The sequence below is a fragment of the Passer domesticus genome, chromosome 8, assembly GCF_036417665.1.
Source record: "Passer domesticus isolate bPasDom1 chromosome 8, bPasDom1.hap1, whole genome shotgun sequence".
In the NCBI taxonomy this organism is placed as follows: Eukaryota; Metazoa; Chordata; class Aves; order Passeriformes; family Passeridae; genus Passer; species Passer domesticus.
This window is the reverse complement of record NC_087481.1, coordinates 27,960,626-27,981,731: the sequence shown is the minus strand read 5'-3', so window position 1 is coordinate 27,981,731 and position 21,106 is coordinate 27,960,626. Positions and strand designations below refer to the sequence as shown.

General features: G+C 44.7%; 1 protein-coding gene across 1 annotated transcript in view; it reads left to right on the top strand.

The window, feature by feature from the left end:
• Positions 1-21,106, top strand: part of PCDH15 (protocadherin related 15) — a 651,760-nt gene that overhangs the window by 12,534 nt on the left and 618,120 nt on the right. The window contains exons 5-6 of the mRNA XM_064429942.1: positions 9,369-9,492; positions 13,260-13,573. The gene's annotated coding sequence lies outside the window, so the exon portion shown is untranslated. The remainder of the gene's footprint in view (positions 1-9,368; positions 9,493-13,259; positions 13,574-21,106) is intronic.

Here is a 21,106-nt window from a genome sequence, read left to right as displayed (position 1 = left end):
CTGCCTGTGTGGGAACGGCAGGGGAAGGTGTTAATTGTTGTTTGTTTGTTTATTTGTTTGGGCTGCATCAGAGGAACTTTGTCTCTGCCGGGAACCTCTTGCAGGGGCTTTGGAGAGCAATTAGAGGCCCAAAGAGATGAGTGGTGAACCTCAGTTAGGAAGCTGCAGCTGCAGGGACAGCAGAGCTGGGATGAGCCGGGTGCCAGTCAGGCTCTCCCACCCTGCGGACGAAACCTTTGTCCGAGCTCACACTGGGAATAACCTCTGGGAAATAATGCTCCAGTAGGAGTTTGCATCGGTGGCATCAGGATTGCAATCTTAGCCTAGAGGTGAACACAGGAATCCTGGGCTTTCTCCCAGTTTTCCTTGGAACTTCAAACAATCCAAGCTTGCCTGTTGTGGATGATTGCCTGAGGAAGGGCCATGGACTGCTGTCCTGCCCCAGCCTGTTTTGTCTGTCATCAAACAATGCCCTGCGACACAGAAAAAAACAGCTCTGGTTCAAATAAATTCCCTGGAATAGTGCAGTCTGAAGGGCAAGGAAAAAAAGAGCAACAGAGGGAGGTTCAAAGGGAAGAGCCACAAAGGCTGCAGCTGTTTTCTGCCACTGAAGTGCTCCCTTATTTTTTTTTTAATTTAGTTCATAAGCTTCATTTTCTAACCCGAACAAACTATTTGAGGTATTGAGGGAAGAAAGTGAGGTAAAAAGGCAAAGATGACTGATTAAAGCTGGTGGAAGGATTTCTGGGAGCAGTTTGGGAAAGATGCGAGGAGAAAAATACTCCTGGTAAAGCATTTTGAGAAGCCATCTCAGTAAGACTAGTGAGTCCTTTCTAAAGTAAAGATTGTGCTTAAGAACAGAAATGCTGCTCTGGTTGATGTGATTTAATTAGCGGGAGATAAACATACATCCACTGCTTTTACCAGTGCTTGTTATTAATTTGGTGGTTGGGAAGTCAGATTTGGATAGGAATTTATGCTTAAAATAGCTTTGTTTTTCCAGAAATACACATTAGCACACATTTCTACTTAAAACCAACCCAAATAATTCTGTGTTTAATGGCCTAGGACCCAGGTTGTAGGGAGGAAGGTGTAAATAGCAGTGCCTGAGGATCTGGGAGGGCTGTGTGGTAAGGGTTGGTGCTATGGCATGTCCATTTTCCAGACTTCTCATTGTGACTGGGGAGCCTTCCTGCACAGCCAGGTTGTTGCATTCACTTCATTCACGTGCTGATTGCTGTATTTACCTCAGTCACTTGGTTCCTTCTTGCATATTTTAAACAGATAAAAATACTCCTGTGTTTCCCATGCCAATTCTGGTTGTGTCCAGCCATTGGAAGGTTTTGGTGATTTATTTTCGTTTTCTTTTGAGTGAGAGATACAACTGCAATCTGTTACCTTGCATTTCATGTGGTGCTTTTGACAAAAACATGAATACTAATCCCAGTGTGAAGAGTAATTTGAATGGCTGATGGCAACATTTTCAGCTTCCCACTCTGTATCTGGAGAAGCAGGGCTCCTGAATCAGCGGTGCTGTCTTCCACTGGGCACTTCCATGGCAGATTTTGGCAAGAGGGAGAGAACCCCTGTGGTCTGATGGTCTGGGTGTGCCAGGAGCTGTCCCATGGCCATGCTCCATGTGGATATTGTGAGCTGGGTGCCATCTCCTAGCCCCAGGGGAGTGTGTAACTCCAGATTTCTCTGACCCCCATCATTCAAAGCCAACAGTTCCACTGAGATATCAGGATGTTCCTTGGACTGGCAGCTCCAAACATTGCTGGGATGACTTTGGACAGCTTTGCTCCCTCCTCGCAGATCTTGGTGTGAACTTGGCCTCTTTGCAGGGTGTTTCCCCAGGCAAGCAAACAGCCTGCTCCCATCACAGGAGCTGTGCAAACTTCAGGGATGGATTCTGCAGCACTGGGCAGCTGGCACTTGGATTATGGGTTGGAGGGGGGCTTGGTAGGGCTGGATTTGCGGCTGGATTTTGATCTTGGAGGTCTTTTCCAACCAGGATTTTGTGATAGTGATGATTACTGTCATGATTGTGGAGAAAAGCAATCTTTTTCCAAAAAGAGAAATCCATGATAGCCTTTTGGGAGTAGGAGAGGAAGCAAACGTTGGTGTGGTTTTGATTGAGCTTTCATTAAACTGTTTTTTGAGTGTTTCCTCTAAACAATGAATATTTGAGTGTGGCTGCACTCCAAGGTTACATTCTTGAGCACTGTGGCTGATTCTTATTCCTAAGATTCTCCCCTGAACAGAACTGTGCTTCCCCAAGCAAACTCAATTTATGGATTATGAAGTTATTGGGTTTTTGCTTCCATTTTTTACACTTGGGTAATATCCAAGCTTGAAATAACTTGGGAAACCTTTGGTTTCTGGTGGTGTGTTCAACAACACAAAATAACTCGAGGCTTTCTTCTCTGCTCTTGCCTGCAAACAGAGATTGCAAGTTTGAGGAAACTGTTGGTGGAAGTAATTAGAATGTGGTGTATTTAATTTTACTTGTTGCATCTAGAATTGAGTGCAAACTAGAAATGAAACCCACATTCTAATGGAATGAGGTTGTGACACTTCAGTGCCATGTGTATGACAAGGAAAAACGAGCAACTTGATGCAGAAGTAGATTGCCATTGAATTATTATTTTTTCTTTGTTCCTGTCAAAGAAAGGGGAGGGAGATAGATGTGTGAGCATAAGTTAAATTCAAAGAAGCACTGACTGTTTTCTGAATCCATCTAACTTATGGAGCTTCAAGTTATTTAACATTCACAAATAGGATCTTTAAATCTTTCAAGAGCAGTCTGAACTCTGTTACTCAGATGTCCACTAGAATGAATTTCTTCATAATAATGAAACTGCTGCAGTTTTGATAGTCAAGGAGCTTTCCAGGACTCTCATTTTACTTTAGTTGCTGGACTTTTTCCTTTTTAGATGCCCAAATCAATCATAGAGCAGATGATAATCTTCTTCAGCAGCCTTCCTTTACTACTTTTTCACTTTTTTTTTTTTAACTTGCTGAGAGCAATGCCTTTCATTGGAATAAAACTTTCAGTTTAGAAAAAAATAAATCTTCTAACACTTAATGTGAAACAAGTTTATTTGCATAAGTCCTTATACCTGAGGAAGATCTGGATAAATGCACACCAGGGGGTTTCAGATGGTTTTGGTTCTTAAGGATATACAGCCTTGAATAAAATAGGATTCATGACTGATGAACCACGGGGCTTATAAAACTCACTTTGTATTTTGATGTACTGTGAGAACCCAGTTGAAGTGGGAGAGGAAGGCACAGCCCCAGGAATTCCCCAGCAGCCTCTGTGGTGTCCTTGTACCTGACAACCCCCACAGGGAGCAGAGAGGGGAAAGGCTCCTGCTGGATGGTGTTTGTCCTCTCTGCAGTTGCTCTGGATTTATCCAGAGGTTTCTGTGGATGAGGGAAGTTCAGCAATATGGCAGCTACAGCAGGATAGGAAAGCTGACCACCACTGTGGCCTTTTTTCATCTGGGAAGGAGGCTGGGGGGACTGAAGCTACTGAATAGATGAATCAGGCTGCTCATGAAATTCATAATAGATGGAGGCTTTGTCCACTGGCACTGCAACCCACTTCCCTTTCAGCTTTATTCCTTCCTGATTATAACTTCAAATAGCAGTGAGGCAGTGGAAGACAGTGCCTGCATTGCCCCATTCAAGGGAAAGGACAGAGGATTATTGAAATCCCTTAAAAACTCTCTTTTTTGGGGGGGAAGGTTTCAATGATCTCCCTTAGAGTCTTTGACAGTGTTCCTATTCTAATATATTTGAGGCAGATTACCAAAAAAAAATTCCAACTATGAAGGGAGTCTCAAACCAAAGGGATTCATCCATCAGAAATATGGATGCTCTGTCCTCTTGCCCTTCCACAATTTTCAGGATAGTGACAAGTTTATGACTTGGGCTGCCAGCCACAGAGGATGTCATTGAGGGCATGAAATTCCAAGTTCTTTCCAAGGATATCCTTGTATAACTCCTGTGGAAGAAATGAGCAGGTTGTTTTGGGGGCACAACAGGTAACTGTAATGCCAAGGCTACTGCAAAATGAACTGAGTCTTTTGACCCATACACATCAGATAAAAGTGGAGGCTTGTTGAGTGGAAAGGGATGAGTTCAGGGCAATTGTTGGACAGGTTTGAAAGTAATTCTGAACTGAAATAAAACTGGCATTGGTTGTGCCAGAGATAGTCCCTGAAAGGAAGTGGTGGTTGGGTGGGGACATGTAAAACTGGAAAGAAAGTGTCATGGAGCTGGATAATTTTTCTAGTCCTAAATTTGCATTGAGTGACCTGAATGTTGCTGTAGAATTCTTCAGTCTGTGTGTTTTAGAGTGAAGCAGGTTTTTAACTTGGTGTTAAAACCCACAGCTACAGGTCATGGAATCCCAGTCTGGTTTGGGTTGGAAGACTCTTTAAATCCCATCCAGTGCCACCCCTGACATGGCAGGGACACCTTCCACTGTCCCAGGCTGCTTCAAGCCCTGTTCAACCTGACTCTGGGCATTTCCAGGGATCCTGGGGCAGCCACAGCTTCTCTGGGCACCCTGTGCCAGGGCCTCATCGCCAACAATTGCTTCCTAAAATCCAGCCTAATGCCCTGCTCCTGTATCTGTAGACGAATGTTTCTTTCCCCGTGTCAGTAACATCACCTCGCTGCTGGAACACTTGGAGTGGTCTGGGAGATGTCCAGGGTCCTGAAACGGCAGAACTGAGGTCACTCAGCAGGGAGAGAGTCCCTGAGAGAGGAGACGGCTCCTACCTGAGGTTCACCAAGAAATGTGTCCAGTGGGACTGTGAAATGGTGGAAAAAACAGTTCTTTTCCAAAACAAAAACTTTGGAGATTGCAAATTATCTGTGATTATCTGCGTCCCTATAGTGTCTGCTGGAATTATTTTTTGGGACTTCATGGGAAACCACCTTCTGTCCCCTGGTACAGGTGAATGAATGCACATGCTTCAGGTCTTTCTAAGTACAGGGGCACTTATATGTAATGCAATTTTTTTTTTTTTTTTTTTTTTTAATGAAGTGCAGTTGTAGAAAAAGCACACTAAGATTTTAATTTTAAGACTGATGTAGATCCTTTTTGTCAACCAACATTTGTTTTCAGTTCTTGTACTGCTTTATATGATCTTTTAGTAAAATCAATTGCAGCTTAATATTACACGGGAAATTAAGAATAATGAAATCCATCACTGAAGTCCCGTTGCGAGCAGACAGGCTGAAACTCTTGTTAATGTGCTGGTTTACTCACAGAAACGCTCTTTCCCTTTCACTCAGCCTCCTGATCAAATTTTAACAGGAGCTTTGACATTTACATGACATTCACATCTGTAGGAACAGTGTTTCCTTTTCCCCACTGCTCTGTTTTCTCGGAGTTAACATTCTGCTGGAAGCAGTGAGAGGGATTGCAGAAGGGAGCCGGTAACAAACGATCACTGTAATAAATTGGTTGTGTTCTCCAGGCTGGCTACAACTATTTCAGCCTTCTGGAGGGGTGGGGAAAAAGGCTTTAACCCAAGAATTGGTGGCAGTTTCTGTGGCATTATCCAACAGATTGCCTGGTCGTGGACCCCTTTTAGCAGAAGGAATAGTGCAGGGTTAGGAATAACATGCTGCTTGCTGGTGGTGTGGCAGTCATATTTTCTGGAAAAATCCCTTTGCCCATGATTTCTCTCCTGGGAAGCTGAGAAGCTTCAGAGATAAGGGAAAACAATACTATCTCATTTGCTTCTCCTGTGTTTTGCTGCTTTGAAATGTGGTTGGAGATTTTTTTATCCAACAGGTGATTGTTTTATTGGTTTCTGCTGTGAATTGTTTTAACTTATTGGCCAATCAGTGCCAAGCTGTGTCAGACTCTGGACAGAGTCATGAGATTCATTATTATCTTTTAGCCTTCTGTAAGTATCCTTCCTGTATTCTTTAGTTTAGTATAGTATTATAAAGTAATAAATTAGTCTTCTGAGAACATGGAGTCAGATTAATAATTCCTTCCTTTGTCTCGGAACCCTGCAAATACAATATGGGTGGTATGGATTTGGATGAGGCTGTTGGGCTCAAGAATCTGAAAAGGAGCTGGAAAACTGAGATTAGGCTGTAATCCCCTCAGGGAAGGATGATGGTGGATGATGCTCTGCCTTTCTGAGCAGAGCATCATTGGAGACCTTGGGAAGGGGGCAGGGATGAGCCAGGGGCAGTGTCTTGCTCACAGTGTTGAGGAACAATGGGAGCTCCAACAGTACTTCCCATTTTACCTGCTTTTACAGCCATATCTGCTTGTGAGTGCTTAAATTCCTTCCGAAGTCTCCTAAAAGCCATGGAGACCCTTTTAGCTTTGGTTCTGCTAAAATCAGACCTGATAGAGGACATGTAAGAGTGGATTGGTTTTCATGGAAAATGGGGCATTCCCATGCTGAAGAAGTTTCGTTGCATGCAAAGGAGGAAAGGCATGGAAACAGGGAAGCTTGGATGTGAAATCTGAAGCAGGCACTGAAGGAGTGCAGCTGCCCTGAGCATGACCAATACCAGGCTCAGAAGGATTAATCTACATTGCCATATGAAATAATTATTTTCAGATATTTCTATTTCCCCAGTCTGATGGCCACAGCCTTTCTAGGGAGCTGTATGTCAGCCTTGCCCTGCTGTATGTTTTTCAATAACTGTGTATATGATTGATTATTGTTTTCAATTCCATCATAACAATATTGTGTCTGTCAGGTAGATTTAGAAGTCAAATTAGCAGCATCTCTACTTTAAAAAAAATGCATTCAAATGGAGCTTCTTAAAACGAAACATCCAGATCACAGGGTCTAGAGTTGTTGGCAGTGGCTTGTTCTGCTGTGGTTAGCATGGAACCATTTACACATTTTAGTTGACCCATCCTTATATAATTTCAGATAGGCCATGGACTTGAAATTTTATTAAGAACACAAAGTGAGCGTTGCTGGTAGGTCACAAGATATACAATCAGTTCTTCCTTTCTTCGCCTTTTTCTATCCCATTGCAACATGTAGCAAGTGTGTTGTTCCATTGCTGTTGCATTTCCTTCCACAGAAAGTAAAGAATAAAATCACCTTTGTATACTTAGGAGGAGTGTCAGAGCTCCAAGGATTTGGCTGCATTGTACAACGGTGTCAGCTGGGAGGTGGTGAAGCACAACTAATGAATTTTGGACTCTGAAATCAGCTATAATGAGGAGCTCAGAACCTGGAAAATTATTTTTGAGAGCTGTTAGAAACAAACCCAGAGCTTCTCACCTGCAAGGCTGGATGTTGACTCCAAGGTAGGCAGGCATGTCTAATGGCAAAAGATTGGTCATTAGATTTTAATCTGCTGGGATTGATGTGCATCCTGGCTCCTTCGGAAATGGGTGGAATTAGGGAGCAGGAGGTAAAAACTGCATCTTCTCTTCAAATATGTTCTTAGGTAGTGGTCCAAAGTCTTGTTCCCCGTGTTCTGTGCCATCCCTGCTTTTCAGTGTTGTTGTATGAGCTTTTTTAAAGAGTTGCATTGTTCTTTCAAATAATGCAGGCTTTAGCTTCCTGTTTGGTTTTTGTATAAAAGCCTGAATTTATTTTCTTGGGCTTAAAAAGGAAAAAAAAAATTAAAGAAAACCAAGACCATCTGCTGTTTTTGCAACAAGATTATGAAAAAGAAAATGTGGAACACTGGCCCAAGACAGCCTTTAAAACAGAACCCTTGGCAGGGTCTTTCCAAGAGATCCCTTGGTACCAGCCAGCACGCTGCCCTGGGCTCCTCCAAAGGCATTTCTGATGGCTCTGCTCTGCTCACCTGTGCCCTACTCCTTGGTGAGCTCTGTTTGCTTTCTGCCTCTCTTGAGTGGTCATTTAGAAAATCATTTTCTTCAAGTGCTCAAATAAACAAGTGGCTTTGTTAAAATTCTCATGGGCATTCAGTGCTTGAGGGGACCATTGAGCCTGCCTGGCTGCACATTCCCTCTCAGAAAACAAAGCATGTCATGGGTAATATTCCCTCTTCTCAGCCAAAGGCTGATTGCTCAAATTACTCTGCCTATCTCTTACAATTTATGCTTATTTAAGACCCATATTTTCGTATTTGTTATTGTGCCAGCGTTGTCCTTTTGCTGAAGTAGTTTCCTGCCCTTTTTGGTGTCCCCTGTTTCCACAGCCTGGTCTGGAGAGAGGGATTATGTTCCTTTTTTTTTTTTGCCTCTGGTTTCCCAGAGGGGCCAACCTCTCTCTTGTGAGACCTGCTTTGCTCCCAGCATCATCAAGAGGTGTGAGCTGAGGTTTCATCTGGGGCTTGAGGATTTTCTGCATTCAAGGACTTTGTAAATAAAAAAAATCCTCAGTGTTTTGGAGCTGTGTGGGCAGTATGCAAATGTGCAGTTCCCAAGGATTAAACCAAAGGATTTCCCATAACATTTGTAGTGAGGAAAGTGTGGCTTCTAAGGGTTGGGGGAGCGTTGCCAGGGGAGAGTTCAGCAGGAACTGCAGAGATAAGCAGGGGAGAATGGATTCAAACTGGAGGAGAGTGGGTCTAGATCAGATATTAGTAGGAAGTTCTTCCAGTTCCTCACCACCCTCACAGGACAGAGGGTGCCCAGAAAAGCTGTGGCTGCCCCTGGATCCTTGGAAGTGTCCAAGGTCAGGTTGGATGGGGCTTGGAGCAGCCTGGGATGGTGGAAGTTGTCCCTGCCTAAGGCAGGGGTGGCACTGGATGGGATTTAAGGTCTCTTCCAACCCAAACCATTGCATGACTCCAAAGTGCTGCTTAGGGAAATGCTGAGAAAAGCTGATATCCTCCCTTCCCTCTCTCTCCAAACAGCCTGCACAGTGTAGACACTTTATGGAAAATCTGGGCAGCTCTCCTGTCCCCAGCCACCCCAATCTGTGTGTCCCTCCTTGGATGAAAGAGGCAGGAGCAGTTGTGCTGCAGCCTTGCCTGGTTCAGGCAGTTCCAATGCTTTGGTGTGGAGCAGAGCCTGAGCTGGTGGGGTGACCTGTGCACCCTGCCCAGCTGGGCAAGTGTCTGATCATCATTCTGTGGCATTTGCGGATGTGGACAGAGATCCATCCCTGCTGGGCTCGTGGGAGAGTTTCCAGGGCACATCTGGCTCTGAGCAGGCTTGGTTGTGTTGGCTGTGGTGCCAGCACTGGGGGATGTCTGACCTGGCAGGAAACCTTCACCTGATTTGTGCTCACGTGCAATATTATTTAGAAATGTTCTGTGAGCTCTCAGCACTGCAGCCTGTGTCCCTGGTGGTCATGGCTGGAGCTCTGCCCCCATGGGAATCAGCCTTTATGCAGGCAGCACCAGGCACATTGTGCCTTTTTCCTGGTGCTCTCCTGCAGGATCCTGCTGGCTCCGCCTGGGCACACAGAGCCAGCTGGGCTGGTGTGTGGGTAAGGAAATCTTCTAGAGCCTCCAACACCTGGAGGCAGGCACAGCTTTGAAGCTCCAGAGGAACAAGCTCAGGTATGATATTTTATTTGGGTAAGCAAGCACCCACTACTCTCCTCCACACTGCCCGGGGTGTTCCTGCAGCCTGGGGAGCTGTGCTTCAGCCCTCCCCCAGCCTTTTGCCTTTAATTTCCATTCCCTTTCCCCTCACACCAGTCCTTCATGTCCTGTTTTCTCTGGAATATGTCCCCCTTAGGATGTTGTACCAAATAACATTGCTACAGTTCCAATGAGGGGACAAACATCACATCAGCTTTGTTTATTGCTGCCTCAGTAGGAATATTTTGAGAAGCTGTTGTATTTGCTGGATGCCTGTGGGTCTTGGGTAGTGAACTCATCTCATGTTTGACCTCTGCATCTTGTAGAGTGCTCTTTCCTTCCAAAACTGTGTGCACAGGATTCAGATATACAAACATAGCTGCTCAAAATTAATTTTCACCATTTTTGCCCAACAAAAAAAATTACAATTATTGTGACCAATATATCATTCATGTATTAAATCATTGTGGCCAATTATATTATTATGTCTTAAAACACTTGAGTGTCCTGGAGCAGCAGGATGTGCAATGGCAATGGTGGAGCCTTCTGAAGCCACAACCAGTCTGGCTCTGCCACTTTCATCACCTTGAACTTGTTCAGTTTTTCTGCCTTGAACTTCTTCAGTTTTATATGACAGAGTAAGGAAAAGATACCTCAGCTCTGTGTCTGCTGCTCCTCCGGCCTCAGGTTTAGTTAGCAGCTCATTTTGCTCCATCCTCAGCCTTTGGCTGCAGGCCATGGTGACATCCTTCCCTTCATACCAAGAGGAGGAACAGAAGCAAATGTCTCCAAGTGGTAACACCACAGAAGTGCAGGAGTGTTTTGGTACATGTTCCTCCCCCTAGATTATTATATGGCTGTCACCACTAATTTTAATTTTGCTCCAGAGGATTGCATCCAATGAGAGAAGAAGGAATTGACATTCTAAAAGCAGTGTACATGAAAATAACTTTCACTTCTCCCATTGTACTAGGAGCCATCTATGCAGATCAGTGCTGGTGGCTCAATAATTTTGGGGAAAATCTGAATTTTAAAAGCTCTTCCCTGACAGCTGTGCCCAAATGCAGGTCTGCCTCTGGCTTATAACTGCTCCAGGATGGCAATTCCAGCCTGGCAAATAGGATAGATTGAGGAATAAAGGACCACAGTTCTGTCCTCTTCAAACTACATTACCAGTTAGCACCAGGGTTAGCTGGACACTTCTCAGCTTTCCCTCAGTTATTGCTTGCACGAGCTGAGCATTTTTACAGCCTTTTAATTTTCTCCATATTTTTAAAACCCCTAAGAAGCCCTGATCAGAAGGACCATTAACATCAGCTCTGGACTAATGAGGAGCACAGCTCGTGTGCTGGGGGTATCGATTTGCTGAGCTCCAGTTGTGTTTCTCCCTTGAGTTCTTTGTGCTCTGCCTTCAGCTGTGCTGGCTGTTTACTCACAGAACACCCGAGTGAGGAGAAGATGAACTGCTGGGATTCTGCTGCTCAGGCATTGATGCATTGCTTCTCCCTTTGTGTTTTTTAAATGCCAGAAATCCCCTGCTTTTATTTGGAACATCTTTTTAATCTCTTCTTTCATCCATGAAGAAAATGAAGAGCTGAGTTCAACAGTTCTGCTTTTTTTTTTTTTCCCTGAAGGTGTTTCTTTCCCTTCAGGGGCACCTTTCTGGTATGTTCCATCTCTGAGAAGAGAAAACAGGCAGAATTTATCCCATATTTGTGTATGAGGATAAATTCCCTTCTTTTTTTTTTTTTCTTTTTTTTTTTTGATCAAGCAGTTTCATGTGGGTACTTCATCAGGATTTCTAGATTTTGAAATAGTCATGAATTTGTCCTGACCTTCATTTTATCTGTGTGACATTAGGAAAACAAAAGGATCTAAATTAACAGTAACAGTGAATAATGCTGTCTAAATTGAAGAATAAAATGGAAGAGGATAAACCATCAGTAAATGCACTGGTAAAATGCCCTGAAATAGGCTGCTTACCTTCTTTTTTTTGATGTATTGCCTTTTCTGAGCTCAGACAAATACTTATTCCTTAAAAGCAATTTCAGATTCATTTATCCTTGCAGGATATAACTTTACCCTGTAACGTCTCTTGTGACTAAACTATTGTTTTGGAGGAAAATATATATAAAAAAATAACCTTAAACTTAAAACTTTTTGCTGCTGCATTGTGGGGATTTTTTTGAGGTAGGAGTTGGAACAAAATGGTTTTATGAGATCTGTGCTGAAGGAGAATCATCTTCTCCCCCTGTCTCTGATCCCAGTTCCAGCACTGGGTGGTTTTGATGCCTTTCTTACATTGTATGTGAAATCCAAATGGTGTTAAAGCCTCTTTTTCCACAAAGCACATTCTTGTTTTAATACTGGGTCAGAGGACAGATTCTGGAGAAACTCTGCAGAAAATAGTGTAAGTCCTTTGTTAGTTATGTTTTCTACATCATTTGTTTAAAGACATGATTCAAATACAGGCTTAATTTTTTTTTTTAAATTAGCTAGTTCTTAGGATCGCATTTACTTCTTTCCCAAGTTGTGTTGGTGTAATTTATATAAAACTGTGGGTGCTGGCAGAGTGCACTGATTTGCACTTCTCATCTTGGAACTTTAAAAAAAAAAATCATGGTCTTTGACTATAAAATAATTAGAAATTATCCAAAGTTGCTCAGTTGCTCAGGCTGGTCTATAGGAGGTGTCCCTGGCCATGGCAAAGGGTGGGACTGGATGGGCTGTGAGGTCCTTTCCAACCCAAGCCATTTGAGGGCTCTAGAAAAAACAGGCTTTTTTTATTGGAGAGTTCTCTCCTTACTTACATCTGTTTCGGGATGTTCCTTTGCAAAAGAATTGGGAAGAGCCATGTTTCTACATGCTAGATGTGGAACACTTCCACTTTCTTGTGTGGTTCAGAGAAAGAGAGAAAAATGCTGCTAGGTGTTAGGAGGGACCACAGCTCAGGAAAAGGCAATGTAGCGACAAAGAAATTAAGTATAGCTTCAGAAAGTCAAATGTCTTGTTAACTCTGGGCAGAAATCAATAAGAGCTTTTGAGAATGGTGGTATTGAGCATTCTATTTTGAGAAATACTTGTGTCTCTTGGAAAACCAGAGCAAACGGCTACAGCAGTGATGCAGATGAATTTTGCAGTGACTTTTTCTGGCTGTGCACATTGGGAAGTCAGGGATATTTGTCCTGCTGTGCTTCTCCAGCTGTGCTGGGGTTTTCAAGCACCTCCTGGCACCTTTGGCTGGGTGGTTTTGGGGGATCTCGGCAACTTCCTGAAAGGAAGTTGTGGTGAGATGGGGTCAGGCTCTTCTGCTGTGTCTCATGAGAGGACAAAAGGAAATGGCTTCAGGTTGTACCAGGGGATGTTCAGATCAGATACTAGGAAAAAAAATCACCAGAGGAGTGGTCAGGCACTGGAATGAGTTGTCCAGGGTGTTGGTGGAGTTGCAAGAGATGTCTGGGTGTGGCCCTTGGGGATGTGATTTGGGGATGATGATGGTGCTGCTGGGGAGAGGGGTACCAGGCAGCACCATCAGTGCCCCTTGCTGACTCTGAGCAGAGCCCTGTCTGTGAGCTGTGCTCTCCCTGAGCCTCGTGGGGACTTGTCCCCAGCTCCCCAAGCAGGTCACTGCAGCTCCCAGGACCTGCAGGGTCTCCAAGGTCTGGCTGCCCTCCCCCACCCCATTAGCAGTGCTCTCCAGTTACAGAGAAGTAAATGATCCTGGTTTTTCCATTTTCATTAAGGCTCCGCTGTGACGTCAGCTTTGACGTGGCCCTGGTTGAGAAACGTTGGGTTTGAACCACTGAAAGTGCCGATCCTGAGCTGCTCTCCAGCTCTCTCCTCTTCTGTGCCTGCTCACACTGGAACTGCTCTGTCTGGGGATTTGGCCAACGCTGCTTTAAGTGGAGAGCAGCAGAAAATCCTGGAAAGAGCCGCATTTTCCCGGTGCTGTGGTTCCCTACAGCTGCTGGGATTGCTGTTTGGTGCAGTGGCAGCTCCTCTCTGTGTGGGGGCCCCATCTCCTCAGAAAGAAGTGCTCCAGGCTGCAGGAGGGCAAGTAGGTGATTTGGATTTTTGGGTGTCAGTGATGCTCTGTGCCCTTTGTGGGAGGAATATCTACATGTCTGCAGTGAGGAAACTTGTACTGGGAAATAAGAGCAAATTGTGCTGAAGTCAACTGAAACAGGAGTTGGACTTTGTGCCAAATTGCAAAATGTGGGTCTCTCAATCATTCCTCTGCAGAGAGCAGCCTATAACAAAGATTACTTTGCCGTGAGACCCACAGAAAAATATCTGTTCTCTTGCACTTATATCAGTTAATGATACAAATCTGCTGATGGCTGGGAGTATTTATTTGCTGTGAAAAGAACCTGCTTATGTTGCACTGAGCGTCACGGTTGGCTAGCAGGTACCAGGCTTTTGTATTAGGGATGGAAATGATCCTGGGACATGCATTATTGACATGTCCCACTTCCAGGAGCACGGCAACATTTCCTCAGGGCTTCCAGGTGAGCTGGGAGGAGTTTGATCCTGAACCTGGGGGTGTACATTGCCAGGCCAGGGAAGATGCTGGAGGGCACTGGAAGAGCCTGGGGGGATGTGGCAGGGGAACCAGCTTTACTCCAGGGCAGAAACCTCAGGGCTCGGGGGTGTTTGAAGATGAGGTTTCACTCAACTCTTCCAGCTGTGGCAGCAGGCCCTGTACCTGGCTGCCTTTTCAGTGTGGAGGGCAGAGCTGTTGCATTAGTTTTGCTTTTCTTGTTGTTTCCTCCCACTGGGGGGAAAGACATGTTTTCAAATGAGCAGGTGTATATTTTCATAAGCCCCAAGCATTCCTTTGTGGATGAAAGAGTTGTAAAACATCTGAAAGCTATTTTCTTTGACATGAGCTTCTCTGTTTAAAGAATGTGGGGAATAATTTCTTATTCAGGCTGAAGCAGATGAAATTGTTACAATGTTCTGATGTAATGGACTGTATGAAATGGATATTTGGGCCTTTCTAAATAAAATGCTTTTGGAACATGTTTGGAGCTGTGAACTGACTCAGATTGAACTATAGGGAGACAAATACACAGAAATACCTATGAGAAAGAAAGGAGAATTTCCTACAATATGCTGGAAGATGTGTGCTAGTGTTGAGCAGGGTGTGTATAAAGGGAGTTGGCCTTTAATTTTGGGGTGAGGAATATGTTGTTTGGTGGTGGGATGTGAGAGTGGCATTGTGGAGTCCTCATCCCTGGAAGTGTTTAAAAAACATATGGAGGTGGCACTTGAGAACAGGGTGGGGGTGCTGGTTGATCTTAAAGGTTGGACTTGATCATCCTAAAGGTCTTTTTAAGCCTTAATGATTCAATGGTTGTGCAGTGCTGCTATTAAGAATTATGTAAATCAATAATGCTGATAAAAGGTTGAGCTGTTTACTGGGGGAATAGCATTTCCCTTCACAGGGAAATGTTCTTAAAATTGGATTGATTGGAATCTGCAGTGCTTTGGTGGAGTGAGGCAGAACACATAACACGTGATATGTTCTAGGCGGATTCATTTTTACAGATAAATCTTGGCTGTAATTGTTGTTAAATGATTGATCCACCAGGTGTAATGGTTGCCATGCCAGAAGTTGATACCATATTTTTGGTTTTTTCTCCTTGCTGTTGCTCCCTGCTGCTCATGAAATTTTCATCCCTGAGGGGATGTTGCTGCTAGGGTATGAATGTGAGAGAACTCGGGCGTTCCATGAAAAATTTGGGAAGCCTGATAGCCTTAATTAGCATAGAGACCATATGCTTCCAGTCTGGGGGTCCTGTCCAGAGAATGGGAAGTGGCTGATCTTGAGCAGAAGAGAGGATCAGTCTGAGGAGCTGCCAGGAGGGTTGGATTTCACAGTTTCCAAAGCATCTTGGCCCAGCCTTTTTTGTCTCTTGCCTCCATGAGGCCTCCCGAGGCTGTGCACTAGTGAACACCCAGGGCGTCACACACTCCTTTCCCCCATGGAAAGGAAATTTTACTGGTGTTTTTTGTCCAAGGGGTTGGTGCTTTTTGTTTGCCATGAAGCAGAGAGAGCAAAGGTGTGGTCAATCAGTTCTGTGTGATGCCTTAAATTTTAGCTTTCATATTTTTCAGATTCTGTGCTGCCTTGCTGTGTAACTCTGAGCTTCATATGAAGTGTTAGCAAGTTCACTTCACAGGGCAATTAAACAAACAATCCTTTTCCAGCTTGAGACCAAGGGCAGCCATTACAGCCTCAGGCCCAAAAAGTGTAAACAATGGTCAACTAAGAGAGAAAACCAGGATGGTGGGACTTCATAACATGAAGCTGTAATTGGCCAATTAATCCTAATATGTAAATGTAAATATGTAATGTGAGAGACCCCGTGACCAGGCATCCATTTTGTGACCCTTTTGGTTCATCTTGGATGCAGCCCTGGCTGGGCTCTTGTGCTGCCCAAGGTGGATCTATGGAGGCCTTTTAATAAATCCCTGCTTTATTCTTTAACTCGGTCTGGCCTCTCTTCTAGGTCGGCCTCTCTAGGCATCATGTGTGTTCCCCAAGGTCAAGCCCTGGATTTTGGGGTCAGGCCAAATCACAGCTCTGTTAGTTGAGGGACCAGAGGCCAGTGCAGTCCAGGAGGATGATTGCTGGACTGTGCCTAAAGAAGCATGAGCAGCAGCTCGAGGGAGTTCATTCTGCCCCTCTACTCTGCTCTTGAGACCACACATGGAGTTCTGCACCCAATTCTGGGGTTCCCAGCACAGAAAGGACATGGAACTACTGCAATATTTACAGAGGAGACCATGGAGAGGCTCCAGGGCTGGAGCTCCTCTGCCCTGGAGCCAGACTGGGAGAGCTGGGGGTGCTCACCTGGAGAGGAGAAGGCTCCAGGGAGAGCTCAGAGCCCCTGCCAGGGCCTGAAGGGCTCCAGGAGAGCTGGAGAGGGACTGGGGACAAGGGATGGAGTGACAGGACACAGGGAATGGCTTCCACTGCCAGAGGGCAGGGATGGATGGGATTTTGGGAAGGAATTGTTCCCTGGCAGGGTGGGCAGGCCCTGGATCCCTGGCAGTGCTCAAGGCCAGGTTGAACATTGGGCCTTGGAGCAGCCTGGGATAGTGGAAGGTAGCCTTGCCCATAGCAGGATTGAGACTGGATGGGCTTTAAGGTCCCTTCCAACACAATCTGCCAGTCTGGGATTCTGTTCCTTTCTCCTGGCATGGAGTATTTCCCATAGTGCTGGTGGCCTGACACTTGTGAGACACAGTATCAAGGCCTCTGTGTGTACAGGAGGTTTTCCCAGCTGCACTGGCTGTTATCCAGGGACAAGGAATAAATGAGTGAAATGCTCTGTGCAGGGCTGGCCCTTCAGTGTTTGGAGGAAAGAGCTGCTCGAGGCCTCGCTGTGCCTGTGTTGTTCAGTATGGTGGTTGCAGAGCTTCACTGAGGGAAACTTTCCATTTTGTAAAGAAAAAAGTCTGTATGGAAAGCAGTTCTGGTTGTGCTTGGAAACACCAGGCTTTTGTTGTTTCACTTTGTGCCCAAATTTACATTTCTGCATGAATTAGGGCAGGGAAGCAGTACAGTACAGCTGTAGGTGAAGCCAGTGAGCAGCACCAGGCATTCTTCATACCTTGTTACTCCTTGACATGGGAGGGGGAAGCCCTGTTCTGATGGCTGAGCCTGCTAACCACCCCAGCTGCATCAGTTCACTTAAATCCCTTACTAAAATCAGGCCAAAGGCAGGATAGCAGCAGTTTAATTTTCCTTCCAAGGCAGTGTGTGTCACAGCACACCTGAGCAGTCATAGCTGTGCTCTAGTGCCTTGTTTGAGTAACAGGGTGGTGCTGCATGCGAAACTTTGCTGTGGCAATCCAAGGTGCTGCACTCCCACATTTTACATCTTTTCCCTTTGCAACACCACTGAAACACAAGGTGGGATGACTAAAGAGGTAAATTAAGGTGTGTGTAACTGAGCTGGGTGATGGGGGATTCATCCATATCCTAGGAATGATGGGGGGCTGCTCTGAAGGAGGAGAGGTTTGTCTGAAGAAAAAACAGAGTTTGTTCTGTTTTGGAACAGCAAAATGTCAATTTAAGAAGGGAGCTGTGATGGTACCTCCCTGAGGGTTGATGTAAGGAACCAGAGGGGCTGGCTGGGCTCCCACCAGCAGCTTCAAGCTGAGTGCAAAGTTCATCCAAATTCTTGCTTGATTCTTGATCCAGATGTGATATAGTCTTATGTATGGCACAGATCCCTTTCTGCAAACTGGGAGCTGCAAGGTTGCACTTCTTTCTGTGAAATGTTTTTCTTTGTTTGTTCCTATGTTGTGTCAGGGGCACCGATTAAATTTAATCATGGACTGATTTGGGTTGAAAGAGACCTTAAAGATCTTCTAATTGCAACCTCTCTGCTGTGGGCAGGGACCAGGTTGCTCAGACACCCATCCAGCCTGGCAAATGTGATCCTGGAGGTCTGAAGAGTTGCAGATTCTTCTTAGAGCATAGCTGGGTGTTTAAATCCTGGATGGTCTGGCTGTATGGAAGTGTTGATGTGAGGAAGACAGGAAGTGGTGCTGCACCTGCTGGTGTGTGGTGCAGTACCCTGGGTGCTTTGTGAGAGGTCAGGTAGTTGCAGCAGCAATAATATTTGTATTTGAGGTTTGTATCTACCCCATTTCAGTTGGGAATTATGTTCCAAGATAGCATTACTTAAAATCCTCTCTAGAGGAGGCACAATGTTAAGCCAACCAACAAAACTCCACCAGAAAGCAGCCCCCTTCAGCCCATGTGTGTTGGACATTTGGGTGTCCTGGGAGGAGAACCCTGCACTGCTCAGGAGTTTGCCTGGCTGAGAGCTCTGCTGCTTTGTGTGTGTGTGAGGGATGAATTGTCTGAGACAATAAAATGAACTCTGCCAGGCTGGCAGGTCTGGGGACATCCCATTCCATAATTCTGTCCAGCAGCTTGATTGTTCTTCCCCCCACCTGCTTTCCTCCAAGGACAAGCATCTCTTCTCTTCTTGCTAGTTTTATTCCCTTTATCTCAAGTTTTATTCATCAGAAAGCTCCTTTCAAAGGCTGCTCTCAGCCCTGCAATGATTATGTAAATATCTGTATTTTATACCTCTATATAGTTACATGCACTGTTATGCTGCATTTGGATGATACATGACCTTGCAACTTCATTTGGATGATACATGACCTTGCAACTTGAAAACTTGTTCACTTTCTTGTGGAGATTATTTAAATTATGCAGTAATCTTAATTGTCTTAATTTGAAAGGAGATTTTCTTCCATCAGCATAATATTTCACATACATGTTAATGTTCGTGAGGCAAATATTTCTTACCTTTGTGTAGGTAATTTTTCTTTCTGCCTACAAATAATAGTGAGAACTACACTTTAAACCCCATTTTCTTTGTGTTTCTTATTGTTCTTGCAACTGTTTCTTTGCTTCAGTGTCTTTATGAATAAAGGTAACATTAATGTCAAAATATTGTTGGGAAAACTGTTGTACCTTCTGTGATTCAAGATCTTTGTTGTGCTACAAGACAATCCCTTCTTTGCTATGGGGAACAGTTTTATGAGATTATGCAGTATGGGAAATTTGATTTATCTGCTTTAGAATGTGCAGATAGATGTAAAACCTGGGCTTAGAGCTCTTAGGAGTAAGAAAACTGAGATATGTGTGCTGAGCTCAGCTCATGGTTTGCTGGTTTGAGCATCTTGGGAGGTGATCCTCTCTCCATCTCTGTTCTCTCCTTGATAAATGATGGCTGCAGCATTATCTTTGTGACACAGCTGCTGGTTTTAAATTATGGCTTGATAGACACAGAAATTAACAGTATAAAGGTCTTAAGTCTGTTCTCTTTATATCTTTCTGGTGTTGATTTGGTAATTGCAAACTGCAGTTAAAATAACTGACCAACCTGACATGGAGGAAATCGATTCAGAACTTCAATCTTGTGCCTCCATGCACTGTTAACTTTGCTCTGCAACTCCTGGGTGAGACAATCTCATCTCCAGGCTCCCAGCCAGACCTGCCCAGGAGGGGAAAAGCACTGCACAGGGGATCCTCAATGCAGCCAAGGCAGGAATGGTTCTGCCAAAAGGCCACACCACAGGTGTGCATTGGCATCCAAATTACCCCTTCAGCCACAGGCATCTGGGTCTTTTCCCAAGAGAATTCTCATCTGTGTGACTACTCGCATTTTTGGGAATCACAGCATGACTGCCAAGTGGCAAAAATTTTAGCCTTCATGGGCTTTCTGGGGCTAAGGATGAACCAGTGGTCGTGGCTCATGTTTGTGTTGGTGGTTTAGGGCCTAGCCTGTTGAGGAAAGGTCTCAACAGAGTGGGATTGGGGCCTCAGCACTGGTGCCCACTGAAACACTCCCTGTGCTGTGCACCAGACCAGAAAAGAGAAGAGCAGTGGCTGAAAAATGATATAAGGTGAGGAGGAATGGGGAAAATGTCTGAAATAGAGAGCATCTGCGCAGCAGCCGGTTTGGATGATTTTGTCAAAAGAGCAGTGGAACTGTTGCTGCTTAGAGAAGAGATGACAGTAAAGGGTGATTTAAAAGGAGAAATGGTAGAAAGTGTCTGTGTAACCCAAAGTCTGGTTTGTGTAATCCAAATCAGCAGGTTTGGAAAAGCTCCTCAACCCCAGCACCACCAGCATCACCCTTAAACCAAGTTCCCAAAAGCCACATCCAGACATCTCTCACACACTCCCAGATATGTTGGCGGGAATGAGATGGTTTAGTGTTGCAATAGGACATGAAATGAACGACACGCACACACTGAAATGTCTATGGTAAAAAAGTGTAGTTTATTTCTGACTCTAATATTTATAGACTCTCAAAAGTGACCATGGATTGGAGGATGAAATTGCCACCTCCTCAGCTACGCTGGTCAAACTAACAGTCCATCAAATTTCTATTCCTCCAGAAAGGAATGAAAAACAATTATTATTTACATGAAAAGTGTGTGAGAAACTCTATTACAAAAATGTAAACATCAGAAAGCTTAGAAATACTTGGAAGAACATGGCAACAGTTTAGAACTACATTCAGCAGAAGAAAATCTGGCAGATGTTGTGAAACTCAGAGAAAACACTGAGATTTGAACAGAGCACTTGTTCAGTTGAAGAGGGTGTGATGGAATAGCGACAGGTGAGACATTGGTCTGAGAAATGAGTGAGGAGCCTTAAATGCTCCAGCTGTACCAGGAGTATCTCCTTGGGGAGCCCCCCAGCAGACACAGCTCTGAGAAGGGCAGGGGTGTGATTCCTGCTGCTGCTGCTGCCAGAGCCCTGCTTGCACTGACCATCCTATACTTGTTTGTAGGAGTTAGAGCCAAGAATCCATTGCAGCTGTGCTTGGCATCCTAAAGGGGAGCAGGAGCATAAGGAAGAGACAACTGAGGAATGAAAAATGGCTCTTGGAGTAGTTCAGGGTTGTTGGATGAAAGCACAGAGCCAGGGGCCTCATGTCAATAGTAGGCCAGCTGGGTAAAGCTAATAAGGCCTAGAAGTAGCTGATTGCATGGAAAAAAGCAAAATAAGGAAGAATCAATGTGACTTTTGCAGTGGGAAGCT